This window comes from Rhinopithecus roxellana, chromosome 3, assembly GCF_007565055.1.
Source record: "Rhinopithecus roxellana isolate Shanxi Qingling chromosome 3, ASM756505v1, whole genome shotgun sequence".
Classification (NCBI taxonomy): domain Eukaryota; kingdom Metazoa; phylum Chordata; class Mammalia; order Primates; family Cercopithecidae; genus Rhinopithecus; species Rhinopithecus roxellana.
The window spans coordinates 140939699-140966282 of record NC_044551.1 but is presented as its reverse complement, the minus strand read 5'-3'; positions in this window follow the sequence as shown (position 1 = coordinate 140966282).

Below are 26584 nucleotides of genomic sequence, written 5' to 3'. Positions count from 1 at the left end.
GAATAAATGGTGTCACAAGATCTTGATTTGAGGTAATGACTTGACACACAGGAAAAGGAAAATTTAAACATTATTCCCTTATGTTTTAAGGGAATCTAAGAACGTATCTGTGTATTGATATCCACAGTTTGGCTCAGGAAACAATCAACCTAGTAAATATTTCACAAAAATGTGGTGCCTAGGTTTGTACATTAACAAATATATTTTAAAAAGCATTTGGGTTAATGAGCAGAACATTCTTGTAATGTTTTTTGGCTTTAGAGAAAATTTTAGAGATAATTTAAATGTTAGAGAAAATTTTCCAAAAATCATCCTTGAGCTCCATCTCCACTGTCACCTATTTAGTCAAAGAGACTGTAAGCACATTGTTGGATCCAAAGAGTGTAGGGTTTAGATAAGAAATTAACAAATTATTTGGATTTCATGAAGAAGGGTTATATAATGTGTACACTAATATATTGCCAAAGCCACAAAAGTAAACTCAAAGTATTACTCCAAAAACTGCTGCTGCTCAGGACGACAGAGGATGACACTAAGACAAAATTTCCTTTCTCCAAAGTCAGGGCAATGTGTAACTGCCACTGCTTTGCTTGTACTTAGACATCTGTAAATGCAATAGGTAATGGGTACAATCTTAAACAATGCTCAGCAATCATAAGGTAAATAAAAATTGACTGAGTTTCCCAGAACTCTGAAATCAGTGGAAACAGTATCCCAAAAGCTAAGTGAATTTCAGTGCAGACCCACTTTGTGATTGCCAAAATTAAAAAGAAAAGAATACAGTTAGTATTATTGGAAAATAAGTCTTATTTCATAATTTTAAATTAGGCATATTCAATACCTGAAAAATCTGATAGTAATTTATACCTGTTTGCTCATGGAGGGAAATGCTGGTGCCTAATTTTTTTTTTTTTAAATTCACATGTGCATTTCCTACTTAAAGTTGAGCTGAAAGATTTTTAATACAAATTCTGATATAATTCTGGTTAAAAGACTAAAAGTGGAAGCAACTATTCTATTTTCCTAAAAAAGGGAAAGAATTTCTGGACTTCTTCACTGATCTATAGAGTTAAAATAAAAAGGCATTGGTAGGAAATTTAAAATGTACATACGTAGCTTTTCATTTTTCTTCCAAAACCTCTTACTATCAAACTTATTAAAAATGTAAGTAAAATAAGAGCTGAAAACAAATTATAAACACATTGATTCCTTTCTATAGGCAATTATAAACTAACTGTTATCAATATTAATGGCTATGTATAAGCATGATCTTTTTAAAAATTTGACAGCAAATATGGGTATTAAAATATCTTGTTCTGCAACAATTCATTGTAAGCTTTTTATTCCATCTGAATTATGCCAACATTCATTACAAAATCATTTGTTGAAATCCTGTAAGTCTTTCCCCCCGACCCCCACTCTCTCTTTTTCAGTTGATCTCCTCTAGATGTGAGTGGTCAAGGGAATATTGACTATATGAAGTGACACTTAAATTGTGGCTTCTAGGCCAATCCTCTGACTGAACCTGTCTTCCTTAATTATTATCTAAGAACCAGGCGCCAAATATATTTCTTGCTTCAGGCTGTCTAGCTTTATTTTAGGGACTACTGAGTCTTTTTTAAAAATCATCGATTAAGATTGCTTTTGTCTAAATGGAAAAATACTCTCTCATATTACTTCTCTCTTTTAAAACAAAAAAATGATTTCCATAAGTTCTTCAAGTAAGTTTAGTGAGTCCTGTGTAAGAGAAAATGTATTCTTTAGTTCTTTATTTTAGAGATGTCTCTTTAGATTTTTATAAGTGTAGAGCCATTTAATGTAATATTAACATGTCATTCTGTGTTAGACTGAATATATACTGTTAGACAACTAGTTCTGCTGACAGTGTGTAATTTAACTACACTACAAAATCTGTAGGATGCCAAAATAATGCAATTTTTAAAATTATAATTGGAATGTGTTAAATTGTGTTCTCAGTTCTCAGAACAATGATTGTCATACGAACAGATTTATATAGTGCCATTTTCTGTTTCATTATAGTATTTGCCATAAGAATGAAGTGGTAGAATTTTAATGTCTCATACATTCTGTCGATTACAGTCTTCTACTATACAGCTTTGACCTTTTCAATGTTCTGTGATTTGATTGGCTACTCATTGCATTTTTCCCTTGCTTTCTGTCCCACTAACCTGTAGGGAGGATATAGAATGGACAGCCAAATAAAGTGTAGAATATTGAAAAGGTCAAAATGCTACAATATGTTATCTCCACTCAGAATACATCAGATACTAACCAGATTTTGTAGTTCCTCTACATGGACAAGGAGAAGTGTGGTTGCAGGGGGGGAAGTGAGCAATAAGATAATCACTCCACAGTTCGGTCGACAAATTGCAAAAGTCATGTTTTCCTGAATGTCGTAGTCATTTTCAAAATTAAAGTGAAAGCCCATTTCAAAAGTGAATACAAATTATACAGGTTGAGTATCATTTATCCAAAATGTTTGGGACTAGAAGCATTTTGGATTTTGTTATATTTTGGAATATTTGCATATACAAAATGAGATAAAGACCAAGTCTAAAGAAGAAATTCATTTATGTTTTATATACACCTTATATACATAGCCCGAAGGTAATTTTGTACAATATTTTTAATGACTTTATGCAAGAACAAGGTTTTGTACATCAAATCATCAGAAACCAAAGGTATCAGATGTAGAATTTTCTACCTGTGCCGTCATGTTGACATTCAAAATGTTTCAAATTTTGGAGAATTTCAAATTTTGGATTTTCAGTTTAAAGGTGCTCAATCTGTATTTAGTTTTGATAGTTAAATCAACCTCTTCAGAATCTGTTAAAGTATCTTGCCTATGTAGCTGAATAGATGAAAAGAAATCGTCATTTCCAACACTCTTGATTTTTTTTGATAGTTTATAACATTTTATTTATTCTAATATTTCATTGAAGTTGACTAGCTCTTGTGATTTTATCTTTTTTAAGTATGATATAAAAATAATACAGCAGCTATTACATATTTTAAAAAATTAATCATATTTCTTTTTAGAATTTCTTTACTATCAGAATTCTGAATTCTAAACTTTAAAAGTATAAGTAATTACGTATGATTGTGGTAAAAACTCTGATTGTTGATCTGTTGTATCTTGGTGGCATTGGAACCCATGTGACTTTTTGCTACTCACTTATGGTTTTGATTATACTCATTCAATATCCCTAAGAAATAAGTTGATTTTAGGTTAATCACTACAACCAAGACTTATGTACTCTAACATCAAAAACAAAACCAATATCAGCTTTAGAATCTGCATTCTCCAAATAAATTTCACCTATCTTTACTTTTAGTCTAATTTATTTCTTTTTTTAGTCAACTTGCTTGAATGGTTGTAACTCTGCTCATTAGAATCTTGTAATAGATTTAAAAAAATCAATTATTCTAGAATACTTAAAACCTAGTAACACCCAGTGTGAAACCATCTAGACCAAAATTTGACAGCAATGGCCTTACCTCGATGTAAATTGAATATCTGTTCTAGCCAAATAAGCATTCAGGCAGAAAGCATTAATCTCCCACTTTCTTAGTTTACTCTATCCTTTAATGCATTATCTTTTAAATTACCTAGAACAAAGATATTTACAACGTATACAGACCCATTTGTCTCTCTATTTGGTTGTTCTCTTCATTAGTCTTACTGTCTATGCTTGACAATTTATTACTTACTACACAATAAAGGATTCTTTTATAAACATTCCTATACCATATTTTTCACTATTTCAGAAAATTGTATTTAAAATTAAATACTGTTGCTAACTTTAGGAAGTTTGTGTGTTTCAAAACACAACATTAGGCCTTATCCCTCTAGGAATATGTATATAATTAACCTATTTCATCACAGAGACCAAGTTTTACAGTAAGTTTCTATGCATGCACTTATATTTCTAAGTTGTAAGGGTAATAATTTAGAGTGAGGAAAATACTAATCAATCAGCAAAACTATGTTCTATCATAATCTACATTTGTAAGATATTATCTGATATAAAACATTAAATTTCAGGAGAGAATATTGGAAAATGGAGTGACTCAGAAAAGAAATAAATGGAGGTGCATCATAAATTAAGTATTGAAGAATAACAGATGAAATTAAAAAGAAAAAATGGCTCATGTACAGTGAAAGAAAACTAAAACACATAAAAATGAGATATTGCAAGCCCAACAATTACTAAAGCAATAATAAGGGGTGGTAAGTAGCAGTAGGAAATAGTGTGAGAAAAATAATTTAGAACAAGATCAAAGTGTGAGAATAACAAGTTGATGGCCATTTTATAAGCAATTAGAATTACATGCATGGTGTAATTATTAGTGTGCAATATTGGCTAAGAGGTTGATTTTACAGTATAGGTATGAAGTAAACAGTGTTTTAATTGGCAAATGTAAGTTGGAAAGACAGTGATGATGTACTACTAATGCAAAAAAAAAAGAAAAAGAAAAAGTAAAAACTGATGATTGATTGGAAGGTTATACAAACCGAAGAAGACTGCAAATGGAATCAAAATCGAGGGTGTGAACAAAATGTCTCTGAAAGGAGCTTTAAAGGAAAAATAATTTTTTCCAGTGAACAGTCCAGTCTGAAAACCCAGGACACACCACCACCTTGAGTTAAATGAAAGTGTGTTGCAGAGAACAAAGAGAGGGTTATGATTTTATAGAACAACAGCACCCCCCACCCCAGGTTCCCAACCAAGTTTGCTTATGTAGATTAAGGATGAAAGATCATTTCTGATTGGCCAGTGCAGCTAAGTTCTGATTGGTCAATGCAATGGATCCCTGACTGATTGACACAGCTGAGCCCTGATTGGCTGGGCAGGTGAACTCTGTTTGTTTTCCAAGTCCAAGACCAGAAGTTTCTGTCAGATATTTCTTTCAAACTGCTGGTGGGTAGATGGTTACTGGCCATAGTTTATCTTGGTACCCACAACAGAAAGTAGTTTGGTTTGACTGTAGGCAGGTAGGTGTTGTGATACTTTTACAACATCTTTCAGAGAACACAAGAGTGTGTGGCTGTTCCTTCATGCAATAATGGCCACCTAGTTCTGTTTGAACTTTGACCACCTGAGTTTGCCACTGGAAGTTCATTCTGACAGCCCACAGCATATTTTAACAATAAATAAAGAAACGTAGCAAGAATAACAGATATTGGAACGCAAGAATAAGATTTGCATTAAACATTGTTTGGCAAAAACTGCCTCATTCTTTAATTCATTCATTTAGAAAACAGGTGGCTGGTGACTCTCTTTGTGCCAAACAGTGCCAGACGAACCAATGGACAATGGAAAGATTAGGCACAACACAGGAGAAGTGGATCATGAACTCTACCTCCAGGCTTCTGAAGAAAAATTCCTGTTCCATTGGAATGTGTCTTTTCAGTGAGGGAAAACTAACACTGAGCAGCTACGAATTCCTGGAAGAAAAATGAGAGCAAGAATGAATGATGGGTGGGTATTATTTAGATAAAGTGACCATGGACAAGTTCTCTGAAGCACTCGTATTCTAACAGAGATTGGAAATGTGCAGAGCAGTAATAATGTAAAGATCTAGATCAGGATAGTCCGAGAATAAATAAAAGCAAATAGAATGGCCATGGGCCAGAATGAGTTTGATGTGAAGAAGAAACAGCAAGAGGGCTTGTAAAATGATCATTATGCTGCCAAGAAAATATATAATAAAAATTTAAACTAACATTAATATTATGGAAAAATAAAATAACACAATTCTTGGCTTTATGTTAAAATAATTATGTTAACTTTTATATACTGAAATAAAAGTGTTAAGCAATGTCTGTATTTTTTGTGGCATTGTAAATTCTACAAACATCGCCATACCAATTTTTGCTTATTGGAATGTATTCTTTATTTTCTTACAAATATGTAGATATTTCATATTCCTCTTAGGTTTTTGAAACTAGAAATTAGTGTGATTTGTTGGTAATCTAGGAATTTTCATTCTGAGGCTTATATCATTGTAAAGGAAACTTTCTCATTTTTTATAAACTGCTATTGGGTGCCCTCATCCCTTCAAAAAGCCAAGTGCTTTCATTAATAATACATTATAATCTTCCTACAATATCCCATAGTCACATAGGCAATACAGGTAAAATAATGTAGTTAAAAGAAAAATGATTTATGGGAAATGGTATGGAATCTCTATTGTTCCTTGAGAGTGTTCTTTCTCTCTCTCCCCTACCCCATTCATCTATTTTCTAAGATAATTTTGAAAACTCGATTTTCCCCTCTCAAAAATGGATTTCTTGACCCAACTACAATAACGTAATTTGATTTTTTATTTAATTACCCAGTATTCCAAGTAGCACAATTGGATAATGTTACCAAAAAGGCTAATTTATATCTTTTATATAAAAGATATTTGTGACATACAGAACCACTTTACCTTTCCACAGCACATCAGTTTCTTCTAGCTTATGTATTTTGGTTAATAACATCATAATACACCAACTTTTAAATCTTATTGGGCTTTGTACCCAAATTCCCCTCATGTTCTTCTGCCCCAAGTAGAATTGGTACAAGCTAACTATCCCATATCCAAAATTATGGGGATGAGAAGTGCTTTGGATTTTGATTTTTTTTCCAAATTTTGGAATACTTGAATATATATAACGAGATATCTTAGGGATGAGGCCTAAGTCTAAACATGAAATTCATTTATGTTTCCTGCACACCTTATACACATAGCCCAAAGGTGATTTTACACATTGTTTTTAATAATTGTGTGTCAGTGACAAAGTTTTTGTTAAGTACTTGTGTGTGGAATTCTCCACTTGTGGCATTATGTTGATGCTCAAAAACCTTTGGATTTTGGAGCATTTTAGGTTTCAAATTTTTGTATTGGGGATGCTCAACCTAAGTATCTTTTTATAATTAAAGGAATATTAAATAATACAAGCTTTATTGGCTTTCCATTTTCTAATACATTTGTTGCAAATTTTAGACTTGTAGAAAATGCTTGCCATAATCAGGTTCTAGTATGTGATTATTCCAGAAGCTCTTTATTTATGCAATATATTTCAAAGAAGATGAATGGATTGCCATTCCTCAAACAAACTTTGTGATGCTTTTCCTATATGTTTGCTCTAATAAAATATGAAGTCTTCTTCAACTTATACGATATAGTCCATCTTTCAGTAAATCTAATCTAATAACCCCAGAAAAGATATTGCTTTGTACTCTGAAATTTTAGAAGGCTTTGTATCATTTATGATTTTTACCATGAAGGTACATGTGGTAGTACAGCCCTTCTAATCCAAAATGAAAGAGCTTCATTGGATTTGGGGAATCTTATTTATTGACTCTTTGACTTTAGTCAAAGTATTTACTAACTTTTTTTTTTTTTTTTTGGACAACATGGAGATTCATTTATTGCTACTATTATATTTTACAGTGGTGATAGTATCAAAAGTTAAATGCTTTCTGAAACAATGAATGAAAAATAAGGAAAACCACCAATTTGTTATTCCAGATGCTATACAGTCTTTAGATATCTTTTGACTTACATTCCCTTTTGCCCTGCTCATCAGAGACGTATCTTTCTTTCTAATATTTCAATTGTTTAACACATGCTCGCTTACCAGTTGTTTGTTATGGTTAATGAAAATTTATGGTTCTAAGTGTGTTTTTATAGAATTTAGGAAAACATTGCAAATCATGAACTCTATTGATTTAAAAGCATTTTAAAAACCTGAAGTAGAAGTCTAGCTCCAGTTACATGATATTGTCAGGTCAATATCTTCTTTGTACTCTAATTTTCTCTTTCATAAAATGAGACTTGTAAAACATTTACGTTAGTTTCTCAAAGAGTCATTATAAGAACCAAATGAGGAGATGTATTTGAAAATCTTTTCCCAAAGTAAAAACTATTACGTAAATGTAGCAGATTATTATTGTTATCCCCATCATTATTAGTGCTGATGATAGCAGATGACTTTAGCACTTCACAGATGCATAAAACAGTTTGATGCAACTTTTCTCTAGTTTGCCAGGTGATAGATATGAAGTATGCCCTCCTGTCTGTGACATACTGACATCCTTTCTATTTTTATTTTTGTTATTTTATTTGTTTTAAAAAATGACCCCAAATTTGCTCTAACTTTTAAGCCTCAATGTCTAAAACTGCTTAAACTTGTTAAGCCTGGCTTAACAAATTGTTGTCAAATTTATCAGCCAAATAACAACTGGAAACTAAATTTTTGACAAAATATTTTGGTGATTCTTTTTGAACATGTTATTTGGTAAATTGTTTATTTGGTAATTTGCTTTCTACTAGCTAGGTTTTTTTTTTTTTTTTTTTTTTAATAAACTGATCTTAAGCAAGTATTTTAGTTTTCTAGGGCTGCCATAAATATAGCACAGATGGTATAGCTTAAACAGCATAAATTTATTTTCTCACAGTTTAAGATCAAAATGTTGTAGGTTTGGTTTCTTCTGAGGGTTTTCTTCTTGGCTTGCACATGGCCCCCTTCTTGCTGCATGCTTACATAATCACCTTTCTGTGTGCAAGTGTAAGTGCCTCTGGTTTCTCTTGAGTGTCTTAATTTCCCCTTTTTAGAGGGATAGCAGCCAGATTGAATAAGGGCCCTTCTAATTACCTCATTTTAATGTAATTATTACTGTAAAGGCCCTATCTCCAATTACAGTCACATACTGAGGTACTGGGATTTAGGGATTCAACACACATATGAGTGGTCAGCGACAAAATTCAACCCATAACAGAAAGTTTACATAAAAAAGAGTTAAAGTGAACCCATATTTACTAGGCTTGAAAAATAACCAGTGCTGGATATTATCATTAGTGATGATAATGTAGAATGAGTAACTTCTGCATTTTCTACAATCAAAAAATACATATAGAGTTGCTGGGCCCAGCAATACCCTCCTATAGTCTCAGCTACATGGTAAGATGGAGTGTAAGACACCCTTGAGCCCAGAAGTTTAAGACCAGCCTGGTCTACTCAGTAAGAACCCTTCTCTAATTAAAATATATATGTATATACACACACATGCATACAGATATTCCTTTAACTCTAGAAAATTACTTTTGCATAAGTGATATCAGATATTGTTTCACAGAAATTATTTGACTATGTTTCATCCCTGGATTATTGTACTTGGTCCATGTATAAAAGATATTAGAGCTATAGTAGTTCCGCCTTATCTGCAGGAGAGATATTCGAAGACACACAATAGATGTCCAAAACCGAAGATAGGACTAAATTCTATATGTACTTTTTTCTTATACATACATAACAATAATAAATAAATAATTTATAATAAATATTAAATATTTTATAATAAATAAATAATTTATAATAAATATTAAATATTTTATAATAAATAAATAATTTATAAACTAGGCACAGTAAGAGATACAACTTATAGAACAATTATAACAATTTAATAAAAGTTATGTGACTGTGGTCTCTCTTAAACTATCTTATTGTACTGTACTTCCCCTTCATCTTGTGATTATATGATATGATAAAATATCTACGTGATGAGATGAAGTGAGGTAAATGACTTAGGCATTGTGATGTAGTGTTAAGGTACTACTGACCTTTTGACAATATGTCAGAAGAAGGATCATTTGCTTTGGATAATTCTGCATCACCAAGCCACGATGATGTCTATAGCTAAATGTCGGGAGCAGCAGATGATACACATAGCTAATGGGTGGATATGTTGGATGAAGATACGATTCACCACAACCCCCAGGCTGGACAAAGTATGTTGGTATGAGATTTCACCATGTTACTTAGAATGGCACAAGTTATGGATTTTTTTCTAGAATTTTCTATTTAACATTTTAAGACAGCAGTTGACTGTGAGTAATTGAAATCATGGAAAGTAAAACCATGAATAAATGGAGACTACTGTATAGAAGATAAGTCTGATGAACAAACTGTGTTAACTTATATATTATTATTTTAGTATTGATGCCAGAAGTGGTAAATTTGGCATTGGAATAATTTAATACTATGTATAGAAACACAAGAAATATAAGACAATAAATCTAGAATAAAATCTCCTTCGTGTGGAATATGTATCAGTGTAAGCTATGTTTATGTATATATTTGTATTTTTAATGGATTCTGTTCAATATGCAAATTAGAAAATGTATTTTTGAAATTAGTGTGTCTTGTGTTTTGGATGGATTGAGTAAAACTTAGAGCAGTCCCGGCCTGGCACAGTGGCTCACACCTGTAATCCCAACTCTTTGGGAGGCCAAGGTGGGCAGATCACGAGGTCAGGCCCTTCAGACCAGCCTGGCCAATATGGTGAAACCCCATCTCCACTAAAATATACAAAAATTCGCCGGGCCTGGTGGCTCGCGCCTGTGGTCCCAGATACTCAGGAAGCTGAGGCAGGAGGATCTCTGGAACCCGGGAGGCGGAGGTTGCAATGAACCGAGATCGCACCACTGCACTCCAGCCTGGGAGACAAAGTGAGACTCCGTCTCAAAAAACAAACAAACAAACAAACAACTTAGAGCAGTCCCAAAACAACAAATAATGCAGTAGAAGAGGGTCTTTGGGAAACACGACTTTCAAATTCACTGAAAGTTAGAAGATGATAAAAAGGAACAGAGAAAACCATAGACCAGAATATCTTCAGGAGGAATCTGCCACTTCATTGCAAGTGGGTTTACTAGTGGAAACCCAGAAATGTTCTAGAATCAAAGTTGGCAAGTACTCAATTTGTCAATGATAACTGAAACATATCAAATAAAAATGAACTGAAAGTCCTCCTTCATGTCTCCCTTCTCCACTCAGCTGCAGAGCCACTGACAGCCCAGTGTGTGCTCTGAGGAATAAAACTGGGCCAATTTCTTTAAAGATGTGGAACAAACTATGTGTGAGAATTTTTAATGTGAGTGTTTTAACATCCTCCTCACTTTGGCACTGGAGGAGCCTACTACATTGATTGTAAAGTATATTATGTCAGTTAGCATAAAAATAGAATATTAAAAATGAAGTAATAAAGAATTTAAAAATAGCTATTGGAAATTTCAAATATTACCATCAAAATGAGAAATTCAATATATAATATGGATAATAAAGTCACAAATATCTTCCTAAATGTCCACAAAGTGGCATAAAATATGAGAAAGTATAAAAGACATAGTGGATCAATATTGCATTTACAGCGTCTGACCAGAAATTGTTGCATTATGTGAGAGCAGAGAAAATACAAGGAACTAAATAAATAAAGAAATAAATTACAGTTATTTTTATTGTATATATATATTTATTATATATTATATATATATAATATATATATATATAATATATTATATATATATATATACTTTTTAAACTCAAGTATACTGAAAATGTCCTGGTGAAAAAGGGGAGAGGAGCATTTTAAAAAGAAAATAAATGTTTTAATATTTTGACCTGACTTAATTATTTATGTGACATCTCTTCTATAACTCTACCAAGTCTGAAAGCTATCCTGATCCTGTAATGGCTTTTCAGAAAATTTATCTCACAACTCTGTGTCTTCTAGAATGTCACGCCATTCACGAGTGAGTTAAAATGTCTGCTCAGAACAGCTGACCTCAAAGCTCACTAGGAAGCACAAACTTTTTATGCAACCTTCCAGTGTAGTGCTGTAGTGAGTATTTTTAACCAATTGTCCACTTATTATCCCATTTGACACATGAAGACACAACGTTTTTTCAGATATTCAATTTCTTCCTGGTTCAATCTTTGAAGGTTACAAGTTTCCAAGAAATTATCCATTTCTTCTATTTCAGTTTTTATCTTTTTGCCCCATGCCTTTTTGCAACTCTGTAATTAGGTGTAGCCACACATAAGACATTATGTTCTTTTGATGAATCAACACCTTTATTGGTACGAATTATCACTAATTATTCCTGATATTATTCCATTTTATAATAAAGTTCTAGTCAACTCCATTATTATTATTATTCTTTTTGCCTCTGGAAATTTTACTTCTTTTACTAGTAATTTTTAAAGGAGTTTATTTTATTATTTTCAAGATGGCAGATTAGAGGCTTTTAGCATGTCTCCGCCACTTGGAAATAGGAAGAGAGCGCATAAGCATCAACTCTATGAGCTTTAGTTCAAAAAGGAAAATGGGAATCCACCTCAATCTAGCAAAGTGCTGGGATTATAGGCATGAGCCACTTGTCAAAAAGAGCCACCTGGCTGGTAGTTCTTTTTTAAGTTCTTTGAGAATCTCCAAAGTCCTTTCCACAGTAGCTGAACTAGTTTACATTCCCACCAGCAGTGTGTAAGCATACCCTTTTCTCCACAACCTTACCAAACTATATTTTGACTTTTTAATAATAGATACACCGACTGATGTGAGATAGTATCTCCTTACAGTTTTGATCTGCATTTCTGATGCTGAGCATTTTTTCCATAAGTAGAAATCATGCTCTCCGCTGTCACAAGCCTGGAGCAAGAAGGGAGGTGCCATAGTTGCAGTTTCTCCTGAGCAATGAGACTTGTAACCAAGGTCAGCTTGGTGACCCACAGTCTGTCTTCACATGCTATTGCTAGGAGACCCAGCCTGCGCACCTGAGACTGTGGTGCAGCGCGACCCCTTAGACAGGAATCCAAGCATTTGGAACACCCACTTTCCTGGACCAGCAACTAGAAGCACCCCATTCTTACTTTACATAGATAATTGTGTAGCAGGGCTCTCTCTGTTCCACAAGTAGGCAGATCTCCTGACATTTGGAACACTCACTCACTTGGATCAGTGGACTCACCCATGCCACCCTTCCTGTGCAGAGATCTTAGTGCAGGGAGACCCTCTCTGCTTCACAGCCGGGCAGATCTCCAGACAATTGTAGCACCTGCTGTCCTAGATCTACACTTTAAGTTAGCTATCTTTCCAGGACGTAGATCATGGTGCAGCAAGTCCTTCTCTATTCCACTCCCAGGCATATCCCCAGGCATTCAGAAGACCAGCTTACTTGAATCAGCAGACTGAGCCATGTAACTCTTCCTATTCAGAGATCCTGGTGTGTGGGTGGCGGGGGGTTGTTGGGGGGGGGCTCTCTGCGCTACTCTTCCTGTGTGGTGATCTTGTGTCAGATCTCCACTCTATGCCCTGGCAGATCTCCAGACATTCAGAGCACCTGCTTGGCTGGAACAGAAGCCTGAGAAATCCTACTCTTCCTGTGTAGAGATCCTGGTGAAGGAGAGTTCTGTCTGCTTAATACCCAAGCAAATCTCCAGGCCTCTAGAGCCCCCACTCTCTTGGATTAGGAGTTTAGGCCACCCTTCATCCCTATGCAGGGAACTTGGGGCTAAAGTGGTTTCCCAGCTCCATGCTACACACAACTCTTGGTGCCTTGTGGCCACCCACTATATTCTCCCATGGTGGTGCTTGTGTCTGCCATGTGGGGACAGGTACACAGACCATTTCAGTCAGGCCCACCCATTTGGTCTGCCTCCTCAGGGCTGAACAGGGTGCTCAGATCACCATGCACTTTATGAATAAGCCCATTGCCTGATGCAACAGAAAACTTCTCCCGGTAAACAAGGATCAAGTGTGTACCCAGCTGCATTGGCTGCATCTAGCTCTTGCCTGTAAGCACCACCTACTGGTTTATATGTTAAACTTCACGGCCCAATATAAAATCTGCTGATAGAAGGTCATAGGGCTATAGAAGCAAAGTATAATAAAAATATTCTATGCAGCATTTTCTACAGTCACACCACTTGGAGAGAGGCGGAAACAGTAGGGGAAAGAAAATAATAGTAATAATATAGAGAAAGAAAACAAGAAAAGGATTCTACCTGCCTGAAAATAATTACAAAAAAATAGAAGTGCCAGTACCTCCAGATGAGAAGGAACCAGTTGAAGAATTCTGGCTCTGTGAAAAATATTAATATAGTGACCCCATCAAAGGATTGCACTACCTTTCCAGCAATGATTCCTAACCAAAATGAAAACAAAAAAATTATAGAGAAAGTATTGAAAGCATGGATTTCAAGGAAGCTCAATGAGATCTGGGACAATGTTGACAGTCATCAAAAAATAACTTCTAAAGCAATTCAGGAAGTTATGGAAAAGATAAAAAAATTTTAAAGGAAATCAACCAGAGCTTCTAGAATTGAAAGAGTGACATAAGGAATTTCAAAATTCAATCAAAAGCTTTATCAATAAAATAGACCAAACAGAAGAAAGAATTTCAGAGATTGAAGACTGGTCTTTCAAACTAACTCAGTCAGACAAAAATAAAGAAAGAATAATTTACGAATTGAACAAACCCTTTGATAGATATGGGATTATGAAAAGTTACCACACCTATGAATAACTGTCCTTTTTAACAGAGAAGGGGAAAAATGCAACAACCTGGAAAACATATTTGAGGGAATAATCCAAGAAAATTTATCTAATCCCACTGGAGAGGTAGGCATCCAGATGTAAGAAATCCAGAGAACACCTCCAAAACATTATACAAAGCAAACATCACAAAGGTATATAATCACCAAACTGCCCAAGGTCAATGCTAAAAATATTAAAAATCTTAAATGTAGCTTGAGAAAAAATCAGATCATGCACGAAATTGACTGTATCAGGCTAACAGCAAACTTCTCAGCAAAAGACCTTACAAGTCAGGAGAGATTGGGCATTTTAAAAGAAAAGACATTTTCTTTATCAGCATTCTTAAAGAAACTCTAGCCAATAATTTCATATCACAGCAAACTAAGCTTCATAAGAAAATAAGAATTAAAATATTTTCCAGACAAACTGATTTGCTTTCTAGGAAACTGATTTGCTTTCCAGGAAACTGATTTGCTTCCCAGGAAACTGATTTGCTTTCCAGGCTCACCAGGGCAAGTATTAAATGACCAGCGAGTAGGCAAGTCTACGAGCAAAACTGCAAATTTATTTTTTTGGTTAGCCAGCTTTGTGGAGGAGGGGTGAAGTCCGTCGGTCTCCAGCAGGGGAGGCCAAGGGAGTCGCCCGTGGAGCTCTCGGGCGAGGTTCCCAATGCAGTCCCGACAGGAGTGGGGGCTGAGGAAGTTCGTGCCACGCACCCGCGGAGACCGGCTTTTATGTCCTGGACCTGGGAGTGGGAGGGCAGTGGGTGGGACATAGGTGGGTCAGGGGCCGGGCAGTAGGCGTGGCTAGGCGGGTTCTGGTTTTTCTCCGTCGGAGGTCGGGTTGTGCCTGCGCAGTCAACCTGTGTCTTTCCCGGGCACGGGAAAGTTGACGGTGAAGAACCCGGAACTGTGCCATCTTGCCTCCGTTCATCCAAACAGTCCAACCTTTTATTGATAATAGTGATAAGGGGCGCCGTGGTCTGTCTGGCTACTTCCTGCTGTTAAGGGACGTCATTAAGGTTGGGGTCTATGGTTGGTATTTGGACGTACGGATGAAGGAGCATCTGGTTGAAGGTGACACGCGTGATCTCTTGAACTTTGGCTCAGAGAAATTTGATTAAAACAGGAGCGAGACATAAGACAAAACAGAGGATTAGTATGGGAATTAGGAATGGGAGCATCTGCTGTATTACGGGCAGCAGCCATATCAGTGGTCCGGGGGTTAAGGGGGTATTGTAGGTTTTTAATTCTGCTTTAATCCTGTTTAGGGTTTGAATGTTAGTGTCTACTAGGCCTGACTCGTTTATGTAATAGCAGCATTCTTCTCCTAAGAAGAGACATGTTCCTCCTTTTTCAGCAGTAAGTAAATCTAATGCTCGCCTATTTTGTGTTGCTGCTTGGGCCACTGAGGTAATTTGATGCTGTAGAGAGGCCAAGCTTTCAGCTGAAGCCTCTATGGCCTCCCGAATTTGAGCTGTTAGAGATCGGGTAGACTGTACCGAGTAGGCAAGTGCCCCAGTTCCAAGCCCTGACGCCACTAGGGAGGAGGCCAGGGAGACTCTGATGACTAGGGGAAGGAAGACAGCCCGTTTTTGGAGGTCATTAGGAGGAGGGTTAAATTGTATGACAAGTTCAGCTATTTCTGCTTTGTTATATAAGGTTAAACTAGGTACTAGGGACACTAGGACATAGAGGGATTGACCAATGGATGTGTGATTAAGGACCTTGAAGAGGATTTTGTTGCACCAGAAATAACCTCCGATGGGAGCCGTCTGGGTCTTAGCGGGTGGCTGGGTATAATTACACCAGGAGGTGTTTGGAGTAGAGTAGCAGAAAGGAAGGATTGGACTTTCTGAGTTTTGGTATAGTGGGGCTTGGAGTAAGAATGGTTTTTGGGAGGCGCTTGTAGAGTTAGTTGTAGCCTTGAAAGCAGTAGGTAAAGGGACTGCCACTAAGGGGGCTCTTTCAAGGGCCGCACAGAGAAAACAGTGGGAGAGATTTGTTATGTTGGCTGCCTGTGTTAGGTTTAACCCTTGACGGACTAGTTTCAACCATGAGAAGGGGTCTTTATTGGAGGAGTGTAATTGATCTTGTAAGGCCTGTTCTTGTGATTGTATGGCTAAGGTTAAATTCTGTAGGACTTGTATGTTTTGAGGAAGGGATCTTTGCTGGACAAGTGTTCTTTTTATCAGGAGAGTAGCCATGGGAAATGAACTAAGAATTGTGTAGCCTGTGTAGAGTCCACCTTTGACTCCGTCTGCCCATCAGGGGTCCCATGGGTCTTTGATATTTAATTGGTATTGAAGGGGGGTTCGTTGATTCGCAATGGTGAAGAGAGCAGTGGGTTTCTCCTGTCTCAAGTTTGCATAATGGATCTTACAATAAATATAAGGGCATCCTAGGTTCTTTTGTTTCCAGTAAGTCTTACAATTGTAATGTGTCTGATCGTGCAGGAAGCAGAGAGCCTTAGCTCTGGCCGCACTGCAACACGATAGAGTGAAATTTATAGTAAGATGGGGTTGGCAGCCTGAAGGGGGGCAGTCAGCGGTGCCTTGTAGCTGTGAGTGCTTTTTATTTTTGCGTGACCAGGTCTCAACTATAGAGAATCTCCATATGAAAGTTGGGTTAGTAATAGAGATTGAAATGCAAGAAAAAGATAGTACTATAAATATGAAATAGGACTTCATCTTCAGTGTAATCACCGAGTACACCGTGCCATTGAAGGTGTTCTATAAAGGTAAGCAGGAAAACCACTGTGATGGGCTGTTATCTGGAGGCAAGTAGGGATCTGGGGTAATATATTGGAATTTTGTTATGTTTATATAGAGTATGGCGAGAAATCGGGATAAGCGTAAGAGGTCAGGGAACATGTGGTGGTTGGGAGAGTTTGGTGAATTTGAGACGGGTAGGGGTAAGCCTAGTAGATGTCCACTGATTGTCTTCTGTGGGGACTTTTTTTAATTGTGATATATGGACCCAGTGTGTGTGTCCTAGAAGTTTGGCTGCTGTGTATGTGGATAGGAGGACAGTATAGGGACCTTTCCACCTGGGTTGAAGATCTTTGGCTTGGATATCTTTTAAGTATACTTGGTCTCCTGGGCTGAGAGAGAGATGTGGGCTATAGGTGTCTGTTGGAGGGGGGTGTGCTAGTTCTGCATGTTGTCTCAGGAGTTGTCTCAAGAGGGTGAGGTATGGAAGATAAGTTGCCAGCGGGGAAGAAAGGGTGGGTAACTGCTGGAGGGTGAGGGGCCAGCTGTAAACTAATTCAAACGGACTGAGGCCTGTTGGACTCCATGGGGCTGCTCGCAGCCGGATTAGGGCTAAAGGAAGGAGAGTTACCCATGATTGTCGAGTCTCGAGGGAGAGTTTGGTGAGCTGTTGTTTGATGAGTCCGTTAGCCTTTTCTACCTTACCAGAAGACTGAGGTCTATAAGGGATGTGGAGTTTCCAGGTGATGTGTAGGAGGGCTGCCACCTGTTGGACTACCTTGGAGATGAATGCTGGACCATTGTCGTACTGAAGGGTGACTGGGAGGCCAAACCTAGGGATATGTTCAGTGAGTATTGAAGCAACAATGTTAGCATCCTGTGGTGGGATAGACCTCTATCCACCCTGAAAAGGTGTCCACAAGGGTTAAGAGGTATTTGAATTTTTTATGTTTTGCCATATGTGTGAAATCAATTTGCCAGTCTTCGCCTGTTTGGTGTCCTCTGAGTTGGTGGCTGGGATGGGGATTATGCAATGTGCCTTGAGGATTTGTCTTTAGGCAGATAGAGCACTGCTGGTTGATTATAAGTAAGTGTTTTTGTAGTGTTTGACAGTGGAGGAGGGGATTTAGAAAATTGTATAAGGCTTTGGGTCCTATATGTCAAGAATTATGTATGTCAGAATGGTATGGAGTTGTGTTTCAGGAATAACTAATTTGTTATCAATATATATCCAGTCATCTGTAGTTAGTTTGGCTGTTGGATTTTGTAATAGTTTGGCCTTTTCCTCTTGGGTGTAAATAGGGGTATATTGAGGAGAGAGAAAACAAATAGAGGGAAGCGTGGGGGTGGAGAATCCGGCAGCCAATTTGGCAGTGGTGTCGGCAAAACTATTGCCAGCTGCTACCGGGTTAGATGGAGTTTGGTGGCCTTTACAATGTATAATGGCTACCTTGGAAGGTGCCGACAGTGCATCCAGTAGTTTGAGTATTTTGTTTTTGTTGATAATAGGGGTACCGCAGGTGGTTAAAAACCCTCTCTCTTTCCAGATGACTGGCTTTAAACCTTGTAGATGTGTCGGAGAGAGAGAGAATTGGTGGCAGTTTGGGAAACGAGTGGGGTCTTTGAGCTTGACAAGAACTGGTGGGTGGTGGGCTGCTATGACCAGGATGGAAGTGTCCCACACTTGAGGGTGTACAAAAATAGGGAAGATGGGGGGTGGGAGTGGCATAGGAGGAACGTGTGAGCATGCACAAAGCATGAACAACAGGTCGTGAGGGGATTGAAGGGGAGTAGATGAGTTGGTGGGAATGGATATGGAGGCCTTTAAGGTGCTCAAGATGTCTCGGCCTAATAAGGGGGTAGGGCATGAGGGTATAATGAGGAACGAGTGCGCAAAGTAGTTGCTGGCCAGGCAGCAATTAAGGAGAGGAGTTTTTTGCAGAGTGGATGGCCTTCTGTTTACTCCTACTATGGAGATATTGGATGGAAGGCTAGGTCCAGAGAAGGATGGCAAAACAGAATAGGTAGCCCCGCTGTCAATCAAAAAATTAATTGTCTTACCCGCTACCAGGAGAGTTACCCGCGGCTTGGCGAGGGTGATGGGGGTCCCCGAGTCTCGGCACCTTCAGTTATCGTCGTCCAGATGTAGGAGCTGGAAGGAGCTCCCAGGATCTTGGGAAAGGGGGTCACGTTGAGACGTGGCACCTGTCCTCAGGGTGGGGCAATCAGACTTCCAGTGTCCTTCCTGTTGGCAAGCAGGGCAGGGGGTTGCTGGTGGACGAGGGTTAGGACATTTGCTGGCCCAATGTCCTGACGCCTTGCACTTATAGCAAGGCTGCCTTGGGGCTCGGGGGCCTTGTGGACACCTGTTGGCATAGTGTCCTGCCTCGCCGCATTTACAGCAGGCTCCTTTTGTAGCCTTGGAGTCTGCGGGGAGTGTGCTCTCCAGTTTGGGGTTACGACTGGGCTGTAAAGCCGCCGCTAGGAGCTGTACCTTCTGTTTGAGGCGAGCCTGCCACTGTGCCTCAGCCGTTTCCTCTCTGGAGTTATAGACCTTAAAGGCTAGTTTAACTAGGTCTTGTATTGGGGTCTCAGGACCATTTTCCACCTTTTGGAGTTTTTTGCGAATGTCAGGAGCTGATTGGGAAATGAAATGAGATGCCAAAATGGTGGCCCCTGTGGGGGAGGCCGGCTCTAGCCGGGTATATTGGGTTAGAGTCTCAGTTAGCCTATTTAGGAATGTGGCTGGATTTTCTTCCGGATTTTGAGAAATTTCTTTTAATTTGTTAAAATTTACAGCTTTGTTTGAAGCCATTTGCATACCAGCCAACAGGCCCTGGACCATGATGTCTCTCCTACGGCACCCAGGCTGGCCTACTTGGTAGTCCCAGTCTGGGTCTGCCGAGGGGACTGCTTGCTCCCCTAGTGGAATGGTGGCGTCAGTTAAATGTTATTGGTTGGCATGCTGCCTGGCAGCCGCTAGGATGCGCTCTTGCTCCTCAGGGTTTAGGGTAGAGGTTAGGATAACCTGGAGGTCATGCCAAGTTAAGTCATAGGCCTGACAAAGGTATCTAAATTCCTTTATGTATACAGTGGGATTAGCTGAGAAATCCCCTAAACACTTCTCAATTTTGGAAAGGTCAGCCAGTGAAAAAGGGACATGTACTCTGACTACCCCCTCTGCCCCAGCTACCTCTCACAAAGGCGCTAACACTGTAGGAGGGTGTGGGGCAGGAGTTGGGGTGTCAGCAGGGCACTTAGAGTGTGTGTGGGCAGAGATAGGGGACTCAAGACAGCCAGTTGGGGGCCTGAAGGAGGCACGGGACTGAGTGGATTACTAGTAGATAAGGAGGAGGAAGGAGGAGGCTGGATGGGGGGAGCAGGAGGAGTCTGGGCAGGAAGGGAGGGGGTGGAGAGAGTGGGGAGAGAAGGAGGAGTATAGGGCAGGTCGGGACAAGAGCGTAAGGCCCAAAAGCCTTGTATGTAATTAATTTCAGACCACTTGCCTAGCCGCTGGCAGAAATTGCTGAGGTCGATCAGAACATTGCAGTCTAGGGTGCCCTCTGGTGGCCACTGAGACTGATTGTCTAGTTTGTATTGGGGCCACACCACAGTGGAGAGGAAAATTAACCGCTTTCTTTTGAGGTCTTGTTCGAGTTGTAGAGTCTTTAGATTGGCTAGGAGGCACCCTAAAGGGGTGCTCTTTGGAAATTTGGACTGGGGGTTTCCCATTCGTATCCTCTTTACTTACACAATGGACACAATGGAAATGGAAGTGGATCTCTGCCTGGCTTCAAAGCGTCCTTTGAAACCACCAGAGACAGACTGGAGGCTCTTGGAGCCAAGGTGGAGATTACCTTCAGGCGGACGTCTCTGTCCTGAACGGGTCTCCCGAGCCACTTGGTGACTCAAAAGTGGGCCTTGGACCTGCGCAGGATTTTTGGCCGAGGGAGGTAAAGAGGAGACAAGGGCACTTACCCCAGAGAGGCCGTGAGAGTGAGGGAAGCGGGTCTCAGGTCCTGGTCCGTCCGCGGCGTGGAAGCAGGAGGAGGTTCTTCAATCCTTAGAGGCCTGAGGAGGGGTCTCCTCCTGGGTTTCTGCACCAACTGATTTGCTTTCTAGGAAACTGATTTGCTTTCCAGGAAACTGATTTGCTTTCCAGGCTCACCAGGGTGAGTATTAAAGGACCAGCGAGTAGGCAAGGCTAGGAGCAAAACTGCAAATTTATTTTTTTGGTCAGCCAGCTTTGTGGAGGAGGGGTGAAGTCCGTCGGTCTCCGGCAGGGGAGGCCAAGGGAGTCGCCCAGTGGAGCTCTCATGCAAGGTTCCTAATGCAGTCCCCACAGGAGTGGGGGCTGAGGAAGTTCGCACCAGGCGCCCACCAGGACTGGCTTTTATGTCCTGGGCCTGGGAGTGGGAGGGCAGTGGGTGGGACATAGGCGGGTCGGGGGCTGGGAGGTAGGCGTTTCTAGGCGGGTTCTGGTTTTTCTCCGTCGGAGGTCAGGGTTGCGCTTGCTCAGTCGACCTGTGTCTTTCCCGGGCGCAGGAAAGTTGACGGTGAAGAACCCAGAACTGCGCCATCTTGCCTCTGTTCCTCCAAACAGACAAACAAGCACTAAGGGAATTCACTACCACTAGGCCAGCCTTACAGGAGATCCTTAAGGGAGTTCTAAACATGGAGATGAAAATACAATGCCTGCTACCACAAAACCACAGTTAAGTACATAGCCCACAGACTCTATCAAGCAACCCCACAATAGAAACTACAGAGCAACCAACTAAAAACTTCAAGACAGAATTGCAATTTTACATATTTTTATTAACCTTTAATGTAAATAGTCTAAACACCCCATGTAAAAGGCACAAAGTGGCGAGTAGGAATTAACACAGAAACAGAAAACCATATACCACATGTTCTCACTTACAAGTAGAAGCTAAATATTAGGTACACATGGACATAAAGATGACAACAATAGAAACTGGGGACTAGTAGAGATGCGAAGATGGAGGTGGGCGATGGTTGAAAAATGTGAGTGACAGCCTCATTGGTACCCCAAACTTCAGTATTTTGCAATACTCCCAGGTCACAAACTTGCACATGTATCCCCCGAATCTAAAACAAAAGTTAAAATAAAGGATGTTTTGTATTTTTTAAAATTTATTTTTATTTTTTATTTTTTATTCAGTTTTATTTTTTATTTTTTTATTTTTTTATCACATGTATCCCCTGAATCTAAAATAAAAGTTAAAATAAAGGATGTTTTGCAGTTTGCAGATGTTTTTATTTATATTTATATAAATATATACATATATATGTCATATAGAGAGAGTTCTTTTCATCTGATACTAAATGTATTATATTAATATTTTTTCATCCTTTAAGTTTTATATATGTTTTCATATTTAAAGTGGCTTTCTTATAAATATTATATAGATGATTCTTGCTTTTTAATTTTTTAAAATCGATCTGGCAATTTCTGTTTCATAACTGATGTTTGTTGATACATAAAGAGGTTATTGATATGATTGGATTGAAACTTGCCATCCTGCTTTTTCCCATTTATTTCTGTTTTCTCCCTTTTATTTCTGCCTTCTCTTGCATTAATTGAGCCTTTTAAATAATTCTATTTCATCTCTTTCACTTATTATTTATATGGTTTTTAAAATATTAAGTGGTAGCCTTTGGTGATACAATGTAATGTATATTTTTAATAAATCTGAGTATACTTTGAAATAATTAATTACTGCTATATATGTAGGTTACATACTATACAGCTCGATTTTTTTCTTTCCTCCTTTGTTCTATTGTGTTTAGCCTTTTACTTTTACAAATGCTATACACATACCATACTTTTCTCTATTTTTGCTTATGATAGTCAATTATCTTTGCAACAGAAAAACAATAAGAAAATATTAAAATTTACCACTTATGTATTATATTTTCAGTGTTTATCATTTCTTTGTATAGACCCAAGTTCTAAACTTCTATCATATTCTTTGTGATTAAATATTTTTTTAAATTTCTTACAGAGTTTATTTACTGTCAATAATATCCTTAAGCTTTTGCTTGAGAAAGTCTGTTTTCCTTCTTTATTCTGAAAAGGTATTTTCACTGTGTATGGAATTCTAGTTTTTCTTTTCTTTTCTTTTCTTTTTTCTTAATTACATTAGAGGTGTCACTGCACTATTATTTCCCTTATGTGGTGTAGACAAAAATTTTGCTCTAAATCTTATGTGTGATCATTAAAATTTAATGTTTCTGTTTTTAGCAAACTGCCTTAATGATTTTTGTGTTATCTCTTATTTTCAGCAATTTAAATATGATTACATTTTTGTTCTTAATATTTTGTTTGGTTTTATATTTTTTATTCTGCATGATATTCTCTGAATTGCTTAGAAATATGAATTTTCCTATTATTAATTTTTAAAATATCAAAGTATCTTCAAATATTTCTTTGTCTAGTTTTTTTTTTTCTTTTTCTCTTTTCCTTTTGGAGGTATAATTACACTTGTGATATAAGATTTGATATTGTCCCACAAATTTGTGATACTCTGCTTTTGTAACTTTTTATCTATTTATACTTATTTTTAGGTAATTTCTATAGACCTATGTTTAAGCTTACATATTCATTTCTTCTCTGTGCTAAGTCTACTGATAAAGCCATCAAAACATCTTCATTTCCATTGCTGTTCTATTTATCCCTTCATTTCCATGTGATGATTCCTTACAGTTTCAAAATAATATTCATTTTTACTGTATGTTTTCTCTTAAAAGTCACTTTACACTACAGAATATATTTAACAAGTCCCCCACACACCTCAAAAAAGACTGTAATGACAATTTGTGTCTCAATTCTGTGAGCTGAAGTTTCTCCTAAAAAAACTGGTTCACACTTACTGAGGATTCACAGAATAAACTTGGGTTTGATCATTATTTTTCATCTTTTTAGTGTTTAAATATTCTAGAATAACTCTGTCATTTTCAGTTTTTAAATAGTCATATCCCTACTTTCCCATAGAGGTAACAGTCTTGTGTAGATTCCCAAAAATAGATGAGGGAAAGAGCACTGTGGAGGTACGTCCCTCACTCCAAGAAGGAGCTAAACTCTACAACCATAGGAAGAGAGGAGTCATGCCAAAGCTGATCTGGCATGTTGTCTAATTTTAGCATGTTTTTCATATCAATAATAATTATTCTGAATTTTCTATCTGATAGTTCCAACATCTGTGTCCTATCTGTGTCTTGTTTTGATTACTCTGTCTCTTACGACTGTGCTTCTTCTTGACTTTTTACATGTCCTGTAATTTTTTTATGTTAAAATTTAGTCATTTTGTATGAACAGTGGAAATTGAGGTAAACAGTTTTTATTCTTGGAAATAAGCATGCCTTTGTCAGGCATGTAGTGTAGGGAGATGTTTGAATTCATCTAATTAGGAATTAGTCTGGGTTTTAGATTTGTTGTTCCTGTAATTAGCCTCAATGAACCACAGCCTTCAGATTCCTGTAGGACTATCTTTTGCTTAGGATGGAGCTTAGTTTATTAGAATGATGACTGTTTTTTAAGTTTTAGATCTACTCTGCACTGTGCCACAAAATGGGTCTTTTGGATTGTTCTTGTTCCTTCTGCTCCCTACCAGCAGTTTTCTCCTTTTACTGGTTATCCAAATCATGTTATCTTGGCAGTTGGGGTTGGAGTGTGGTGCTTTCTTTGGTGTTTTTATCAAGCTCAAATCTTAGGTATGCATGTGTCGCTGGGTTTCAGAAATGTGACCGTTTTGTTCTCCAGCCACTTCTCCAGCTATACTTTTCAGCTCAACGTGTAATTTCATCCCACCCCAGGAATAAGCTTTATTTATTTTCCTTTCCTCAGCTGCATGAGTTTTCACAAATGGCCTGAGGGGTACAGTGCTTATAGCACTTTCTCCACAGTTTAAGGCTTTTGTTCAGTAGTATACATGGGGAAGAAGAATCTGGCAGAATTTTTTACTTCTTCTATAAAACTATTCTTCTTTGTTAAGTTTGCATCACAATGCTTATTTCTTAAGATTCTATCTTTTCTGTGAGTGTGGAGAAAGAACCTGGAAGATGATATGGACTCCCGTAGTTTGAGATTCATTAAAATTTCAAAATGTTCTTCTGGTTTACACTTGGTCTTCGGCAATTTATCAATTATTCAATTGAGCCATTTTTACCTCTGTGTAGGTGAATCTGGCCAAAGGCCACCAGTTTGTACATCCCCATTCTGCCTGTCAGTACTATGTTTCCTTAACTTTTTGGTTAGTTGATTGTTCTAAAATTTCCACAATCAAATGAGTTTTAAGATAAGCATATTTCATTTTAAGGGTAGGGATGATACTCATTCCATATCTTTATACCCCAAGGCAAAAGCTGAAAATCCTGTGCTAGAATTCTGTAATAATATTAACTATTAGGCTGCTCTGCCATACCTTATTTTCTGTAAGTCAACTGACTAAATTAACACTTAGAGTTATTGATGCGATGCAGATGTTATTTGCATTTAATGATACAAACTGCATAAGACATTGAAGAGAACAACTCAAAACGTGACCCACATCAAATTTGTGCAAGTTTCCAAAATTCAGGAAACAAGAAAAATGTATTGCTACTTTGTTTGATTTTTTTTTAAGTACAATGAATGTGTATAAAATTAAATGCAAATCTGTAATAGAGATTCACTATTAAGTTTTTTAAACATGCTGAACAATGCTGGCTGAAAAAATAAAGAAATAAAATGTCCTGTTGAAATGGGATACTGCAATTCAACACTGGACATCTTTAGTTCATATATTTCAATGACCATCAAGCTCATATACTGTTAGATTTAATTATCTCAAATATATAACTCAGAAACCCTGGTATGTTATTCTAATAGCTCTATGAAGCTTCCAGAATTTGCAGCTGTGGCCAGAGTGTGTTAGTCAAACTAGTGTCTTATAAAATGAAAATGATTATAAAATGTCAGTATAATTCATGTGGGGTAAGAAATGGAAGGAACATATATTCAGAAAGCCCGGTTTTGAGATCTGACAATACAACAATTTTCTTTTCCTACCAGAAGGTAAGAGAATTGTATTTATAGAGCATATCTTTTAAAAATAAATTTAATGTTTGATTTTTTTCTTACTTGATCATGAAGTGTTCCCCTGGCTAAGGATGTCACTCAAAAACATATTCTAAGTACCACTGGGACAATGCTGATACTGTTTCTTTCCAGAAAAGAAGATTCTTTCTTTCACATTAATATTCATTTTACTCTAGCATAGCAATATTTTCAAGTTTTTAAAATGTAAAATTGATTTTGTGTTACTGAAAATTTTATTTTGAAAATATTAGAATAGCACCAGAATTCAAAAGAGGTAATTTGAATGTTTGCTGTCCTAATTTGTTGCAAAGATAGAATAAACTACATAAGTGTAAAAAATGCTAGATTCAAAAAAAGTAGTTGGCATTGAACATATTAATGTTT